Source organism: Nuphar pumila, chromosome 10 (assembly GCF_984573655.1).
Source record: "Nuphar pumila chromosome 10, dmNupPumi1.hap1.1, whole genome shotgun sequence".
In the NCBI taxonomy this organism is placed as follows: domain Eukaryota; kingdom Viridiplantae; phylum Streptophyta; class Magnoliopsida; order Nymphaeales; family Nymphaeaceae; genus Nuphar; species Nuphar pumila.
Genome location: NC_143258.1, coordinates 48,014,697 through 48,022,976, shown reverse-complemented (window position 1 = coordinate 48,022,976; position 8,280 = coordinate 48,014,697). Strand labels below are relative to the sequence as shown.

Here is an 8,280-nt window from a genome sequence, read left to right as displayed (position 1 = left end):
GCACGTACTTCCACTTTTCAAAGTCAAAGGTGGTTTCCAAGAGGGTGGAGGGAAGCCTCCCCTTCTTGAACTAAGCCAACAATATTTATTATTCTCCTACTCCAAATAAATTCATTCCACGAAGTTCAAGACTAAAACACGGCTCTCTCGCTATAAAAAAGGACAAAAGCTCCTTCAATTTCTTCTCATCATAGACAGAAGTCAAGGAGAAGAAGGTGAAAGGTCTGTTCTTTTCTATCCCTTAGAGAGAAAGAAAGAGAGGGAGAGAGTTGCACAGAATGGCTGTTAATCTGATGCGGTTCTCTGTGTTTCTTCATTCCATCCTTAGAGCCCTGAAACTACCACTCTTTCCCTTGCGAAAACTAAGATACCCACGTTCTGTTTCTGCCGGAGGCATCAATACCTCATTCCCCAACTGCCCTTCTCACACCAAATGCCCCATTGATGACATCTCCAACAAGACCATGCTCTGCCATCTTGACAGTGCACTCTTGAGATCAAACTCAACCTTCCCTTACTTCATGCTTGTTTCCTTTGAAGGGGGAGGCTTTCTAAGAGCCCTCCTCCTGCTTTTCATCTCTCCTTTTCTTGGCTTTCTCAGTGAAGAGCTCCGTTTGAAGGTGATGGTGTTTGTTACCTTTTGTGGGATAAAGAAGGAAGGCTTCAACTTGGGGACGTCTGTGTTGCCAAAGTTTTTCTTGGAGGATGTGGACTTGGGGGCTTTCCAAGTGTTGATGAGTGCTAAGAAGAAGGTGGTCTTCAGTGGGATGCCAAGGGTGATGATTGAAGGGTTCTTGATTGAGTATTTAGGTGTGGATCTTGTGGTTGGTAGTGAGCTGAATGTGGTTGGAGGATATTACAGTGGTTTGATACAGAGGGGTGGTGGAATGAGTAAAATGGTGGTGGTTCTCAAGAATTTGTTTGGTGAAAAGAAGGCTGATGTTGGTCTTGAGAACATTAAGGCTGGTAATTATCAATGGCTCTCCTGCTGCAAGGTACTATAAATTCAAAAGCTGCCTTTTCTTCATTGCTTGTTTTTTCAATTTTACTCTGTATATATGTGCACAGGCATGCATATCCATTCGTGTGTTTGAGAGAGAGAGAGGCAGTTCAAAGCCATGAAAATGTAGCGTTCCTAATAATTTGTTAAACTCCTTTTAGATCTATTAATTAAGCAAAATAAACCTGCAATTGTAACCTTCTAACCAGTTCGTTCTAGTTTGCTCTTACATACTTTTTCTATAGTTATGCTCTCTCTCTCTCTCTCCAATATTTATCCTATATGTATAACTTATGGTGGTACATTTGATTTACATAGATCTAAGCTCCAAATGCAAAATATAACGTTTGGATCATGTTTAACATGTTCTATTTTTATTATTTTCATGCGTTAAAAGTGGACTGAAATATGATTTTTCATCCAATTTCTAGACCACCCTATTTTCATGAATTGTGAGCCGTTGATTTTTACTGTCTAAAAATAGGACCGTATTATGTATTAGACATGATAAAACCTTCTAGAATGGTAAATAAACTATGATAAACACCTGTACGATTACATCTACCACTTGGTGGCTGGCTAGTTCAATGCAAACAATAATGTGTACCACCTTCCCATATATATACATAATGATGAGAGAGAGAGTGACAGTTCTGTCAAATAGAGCTGAGCTTCAATAAATTCTTGCCAATAAGGCTCCGTTGAATCTTATTTTCGTATTTATTTGTCTCACAGGAGGTGTATGTGGGTGGCTCACAGAAGAGCAGAACCACTGTGCTTCCCAGAGAGATGTATCCAAAGCCATTGATATTCCATGATGGTAGGCTTGCCTTTAGACCAACCCCTCTTGCCACTCTAGTCATGATCATGTGGCTCCCATTTGGCTTCCTCCTAGCCATTTTCAGAATCCTGACGGGTCTGCTTTTACCATTCAACATAGCCGTGTTAGTAGGTTCACTGTCCGGTTTAAATCTCAAGCTGAAGGTCCACAACTCAGCCACCCTTTCAAGCAGTAGAAAAAGCGGGGTGTTGTATGTTTGTACTCACAGGACACTCCTAGATCCAATCTACCTGTCAGTTGCACTCAAGAGGCCAATCACTGCAGTCACCTACAGCCTGAGCAGGTTATCAGAAATCTTGTCACCAATAAGAACAGTTAGACTGACAAGGGATAGAGTGAAAGATGGGGAGAAAATGAAGGCCATGCTGAGCAAGGGTGACCTAGCAGTGTGCCCAGAGGGAACTACATGTAGGGAGCCCTACTTGTTGAGATTCAGTCCACTTTTTGCTGAGTTAACAGATGAAATAGTTCCTGTTGCAATAAATGTTTCTGTGAACATGTTTTATGGTACCACAGCTAGTGGGCTCAAGTGTCTAGACCCCTTTTTCTTCCTCATGAACCCTTTCCCTACATATTACATGGAGATATTTCACAAACTGCCCCAAGATCTCACATGCAATGGGGGTCATAAATCAAGGTATGAGGTGGCCAACTATGTGCAGAAGATGCTGGCAGAAGCACTGCATTTTGAATGCAAAATCCTGACAAGGAAGGACAAATACATGATTCTGGCTGGAAATGAAGGGATAGTTCAAACCAATGACAATCCCAAGAAGGTTGAATAAGGACTAAAGAAAATGATACCAGCACAGAAATCCTTTCAACTTATACTGAAAATGTACCCTCAAAAAGCTTTATATGTTGTTTTGTAATATTTTTTATATTTGTCTGACTAAAGGACGTGTATATCTATTCTTTATTACTGAAAATTATAATTTTGATTTTTAGTACGTTTATGTATCAAAACGAGAAATTGTGGTCAGTGAAAAGTGGGTGTGGAGCTGTTTATAACTTTATATGTTTTGGCTTTGTAGGTTGTAAGAGTTAACCTCATTAAAAGCAAAGCAGGTTATATGTCCCCCCAACAGGGCATTTAGCTACATCTCATGATCGGGGTCCCAAAGAGCACCATGTATGTAAGCATGTGCGTCTTGTATCCCCATGTTTTTCAGCATTAATTAGCGTTGGAGTTTGATGCGATTGCAAATATTTAAGTACTCTCTCTTCCATTGGTGCAAAAAAAAATGACGGTTCTTGAAAAAGAGTGGTTGTAAAGACTTAAGTGCCCTGAAGATGATTATTTAAGACCCAGTCTCTGCACTGCAGGATTATCCGAGAAAGAAATCTCCCCTGGAGAAGGCCATGAACATCAACCTTCTCACTCTCTCTCTCCCTTCTATTTCTGCTTCTGTGCACATCCATTAGAAGATCATACATTGCTCCATCAAACACCGACTGACTTGTACATTGACTCTTGTAGAGCCTGATTCAGAGTTTTTACCCTTACAGGAGGAGGGTTTGGGGGCTCCTCCCAGCGTGGGTATCATCATTCAACTAAATGAGTTGTAGATCCTGATTCAGAGTTTTTACCCTTACAAGAGAGGGGTAAAACCTCATCTCACTCTCTCTACTTCTGTGCACATCCAACAAACGATCCAACATTTCTTCATCAAACACCGACTGACCTGCACAGTAACTGTAGCATCGTTCAACTTGATGAGTTGTGGAGCCTGATTTAGAGTTTTTGCCCTTACAGGAGGGGGGTTTGGGGGCTCCTCCCAGCGTGGGTAGCATCATTCAACTTGAAGAGTTGTGGAGTCTGATTCAAAGTTTTTACCCATTCATATTTTAAGGCATTAGATCTCATTTTTGAACATCCACGCATGTGCAGTTTGCTTTTATCATGTTCAGTTGCTTTCTAGATTATACTTTGAATTCTGGTGCATTTTAGATCTATCAATTTGTATGTAACCAGAGCTCATTTTAATCTGCATTTTTTACTGCAACTTCATGCATATGTCTTCATGCTCTCCACCAAAAATCAGATCATTCTGAGTTTGTTTGACCCACTTTAAAAATCGAGATTCAAAACCTGTTATTTTGCACCGTCAGGATTTTAGCAGAATTAGGACCAACTTGCGGAAGTGATTTCTCCTTAACCAGAGATGATCTTTCCGATCCGTAAAAAGGGTTGTTTTCTAAATTGAATTTAGTTTGTTCATACCAAATTTCAGTGATTTCTATGGTGTTTTCATACTAGTTTCGGGTCAAAAACCATAACCCTGTCACCCTGTGTCATTTTAACAGCTCAGATTTTGATCCATTTTGTTTAAATTTTATTTTCCTAATGGGAGATCATTTTTCAATTCTGTAAAACGGGTTCTCTTCGTTTATGTGTCTAGTTCATCCGTGTAAATTGTCAGAATTTTTCATGGTCAATTACTATTTTATTTTAATTAAATACCAGAACCTTGTATCCAGATTTTATAAATGTTCTGATTTTGGCCTCCATATCATGACTGTTGTAGCACTTCTTCAACAAATCGTTATTTGATTGACAATATTCTTCAGCAAATTGTTGTTATGATTTTTTTGAGTCTCTAATGAGTTCTTACTATGATTTGTAGTATTTTTGGGTCTCCAACGAGCCTCACAATGATTTATAGTGTTGTCCGGTCTTTTAACTATGAATTATAGTGCTTTGGGGTCTCCAACGAGCCCCACAACGATTTGTAGTGTTTTTCGGTCTTTTAACTATGCTTTATAGTGTTTTCGGGCTTCTAACGAGACCCACAGCGATTTATAGTGTTGTTGGACCTCGCTATAGCGATTTGTAGTGTTTCTCGCTAAACACTACAACGATTTGTGATACAAATCGCTATCCGAATTATGACCAACTTGTTAGGGTCATATCTCCCTAACCAAAGATCGGATTTCAAATCCGTAAAAAGTGGTGTCTTTGTTATGAAGTCTAGTTTATTTCTGTAAATTTTCAGCAATTTCTATGGTCATTTGATACCCCATTTGGATCTAAAACCAGACCCCTATCAGTGTGCCTTATTTGAGTGACATAGGTTTTTATTTCATTTTGTAAGAGTCATATCTCCCTAACGGAAGATCATTTTCCAAATCCGTAAAAGAGGTTTTCTTTCTCTATGTGTCTAGTTTATATTTGGAAAGTTTTATAACTTTTTATGCTCATTTGATATTTCAAATCTGTTAAAAATCGAGACACATAGAGGAAGTTTCAAACTTTTTAAGTTTTATAACATTTTATAACATGTCTCGATTTTTAACAGGTTTGAAATATCGTTCAACTTGATGTTCATGGCCTTCTCCAGGAAGAACTCTTTGTTTCCCTTGATTTCTTCTCTAGAGAGAGAGAGGGTTTTACAGTGTTTTACGGAGAAAGAAGAAGAAGACATGTTTGTCCTTTTTTTGAACAGAAAAAGAAGAAGACTTTGAAGAGTCAACATCATCATCGACTTTCTGGATGGAGGACATGTTTGTCCTTTTTTTGAACTATTTGTTTTTTCTTTTTTGAATGAAAGGCATTTTTGTCATTTTCTCAAACCATCACTTTATGGGAAGAATAGTAAGAAAGGGTACTTAAGTCTTTGCAACAACACCAGAGTCCGATGCAAAGTTATGTCAACATACACGGGAATACGAACCCCATGTGCTTGTATACGTGTTGCTCATTCAAAGCCCTGAACACAGACGTGGGATTCAGTGAATCATCGGGGGCGAACATACACCACCCTCTCCATTAAAAGCCTCATTTGAGAGAGAGAGATTCCTTCCATTTAAATGACAGTTCCAAGATGATAAGAACCAATGTTATCAAAATCAGTGTCTGCCCTGAATCTTTTTTTTTTCAAAATAGCCTTAAATCGATTTTCAAAACGATAAGGGAATCGGCCGATTTTGATTCTAAACTGAATGTCACTGAATAGACAAATTTTTAACGAACAGAAGACGCGTGTCACAAAATACTAAACAATATTTTAAATTATTATTTTTAAATATTTTAAAAATAAGCCGAATCTGCTTAATTGGTTTTGTATCTGTTTTAGGCCGAATACAATACGAATCGGCCGATTCAGAATGACACTGAACATTGATAATGACCCACGCTTGTTAAACACGTATATTTAAACACTTAATTGATATATATGACTGAATAACGATTGTGTGGCATATCTGAATGATCACAGCTGAGACTTTAAACTGGAATAACAACATTAATGCTCAAACTAAAATGGTTGCAAGAGGAGCCCCTCCCTCCTCTTGATAAACTATGTTCAAGAAAAATAATATTAAAAGTCCGGAACCCAAACGACCTATAAAGCCAAGTTCTCTTCAAACTCTGGTTAACACTCAAAACTTAGATTTTAACTTGGTTTTGGGCATCATCCAAATGATCTCTTTAAAATGTAACATTTATAATCATAAAGAGACGGCATCGAATTGGGATGTTAGTACAAAAGAAATCCTGGAATCTAACCAAAATGTTTCAAATTGTTACGGATATATGTAGATTTAAGCAACAAGTCTGGTGGTAGAAGACTCGAACACAACGTTATGTCATGTATTAAACACCATAAACATAGCTTTGCCTAAATGGAATTTACAACCCATGCATCAAGACGATGGTAAGCTTTTTTTACCTTCTGTGTTTTTTTTTTTTTGATAGGCAAGCAGCTGGGGTTTGATGACAGGCAGACCCCACCAGTTATACAACTATACCATTGGGATTTGAACTTAAAACGTCAACCCAAGGTAACTTGCAATAACTGCTCCTACCAAACAAGCGGAGACCCCGTTGGTTTAAGCTTTTACCTTTTAACGAGACATAAAGTTTGACAGTAAAATCATTAATCATAATTAAACTAAACACAAATGTCAATGCAAAATTGACTTGACTGAAAAAAGAGTTATGTACTGCAAGAGCAGTTAGTGCACGTCACCTTGTGTTAAGGTGTTGCGAGTTCGAATCCCAATGGTATGGTTGTATAACTGGTAGGGGTCTGCCTAACCCCAGCTTTTTCTGTGGAAAAGTCTCATATTCATTTTCTCACCTATAACTAGCTTGTTTGTACTTTCAATTATGTGTAAGCTCTTAATTACCATTTATGAGAATGTCTGGTTCCTCTCACTGACAGGAGGGCGTGGGCAGATTAATTTTTTTTTTAATTTAAAAAAAAATCTATTTTTTTGCTCCAAAGAAGTTTGGTGCTGTGGAATGAGGCCTGGGCTACTAGGCTGGCGGTTTATATTCAAATCTCATGGGCGTCACCCTTTGTGCTAGCCGAAGCTTGGAGAATATGGGATCCAAAGAAGTGCAATGAACTCTTTAAAAAATCTGTCTACTCGATCATATTCTTTAGCAAGATTTGATCTAGCTTCTAGTGAATGAACCACTTCATAAGGTATAGCGATACTCTCCTGAGTGGACTGACCCCTCAAGAATGCACATTGATTTGATAGGTCTCATCTTGTTCACCATAACTTTATAACTTTAGTAAAAAAGATATTCTGAATAAATAAATAAATCCAACAACCTGAGACACCTCAACTCCCACGATGTGCCAATACTTCTGGTACTGGGAACCCATCCAGGCCTAGGGCACTATCCCTTTTCATAAAAAAAGATAAAAAAAAAGATGGCATTCTTAATGTGCATCTGTCACAGGCCTAATAAGCAACAAATCATCAACTTTCTGATCATCATCCACCCCATAAAAAATCATCCACCCGTGTGGGAGTCTTCTTAAATAGCTCCATAAAAGAAACCCAGCCTCGTGCTGCATTTTTTTTTGGAGAGTCGATACAAACGCTCAAAGATGTTTAGATAAATCTGATAGAGATCCTCTGGCCATTACGCTTTAGGGGGGCGTTTGTGTGTCACGGAAATTCTGGGTTTTTTGAAAAAACGCACTGCATGCGTTTCTGCAAAGCTCATTGTCAAAACAAACATGGTATAGTGGAAATGCCTCGACGGATGTGCCATTTTTACACGCTGGACCTCCTTTTTCTGCAAAAACGGTTTGTCAAAAGATAAAAATCACACAAGGGTTGTGTATGTTCGCCCCCGATGATTCACTGAATCCCACGTCCGTGTTCGGGGGATCGAATGAGCGCCACGTATTCATGCACATGGGGCTCGTATTCCCGTGTATGTTGACATAACTTTGCATCGGACTCTGGTGATGTTGCAAAGACTTAATCACCCTTACTTGCTTTTCTTGCCCTGAAATGACGGTTCGAGGAAATGACAAAAATATCCTCCATTCAAAAGTTGTGAAACGACGGGTGGGGAAAAGGATAAAAAAGCAGAAATTCCAGAAAGTTCGATGTTAACCATTTAAAGTGGAGACGTTCGCCTGCGCCATCTGCTGTAACGGTGCTCCCATTATCAACGTTCCAGTGTTACAAA

At 38.7% G+C, this 8,280-nt stretch overlaps 1 pseudogene across 1 annotated transcript; it reads left to right on the top strand.

The window, feature by feature from the left end:
- Positions 1–278: 278 nt before the first annotated feature.
- Positions 279–2,758, top strand: LOC149826801 (putative glycerol-3-phosphate acyltransferase 2 pseudogene; annotated as a pseudogene). The gene is made up of 2 exons (XR_016434624.1): positions 279–995; positions 1,736–2,758. The product of XR_016434624.1 is annotated as a putative glycerol-3-phosphate acyltransferase 2 pseudogene (transcript).
- The last annotated feature ends 5,522 nt before the right edge of the window (positions 2,759–8,280 follow it).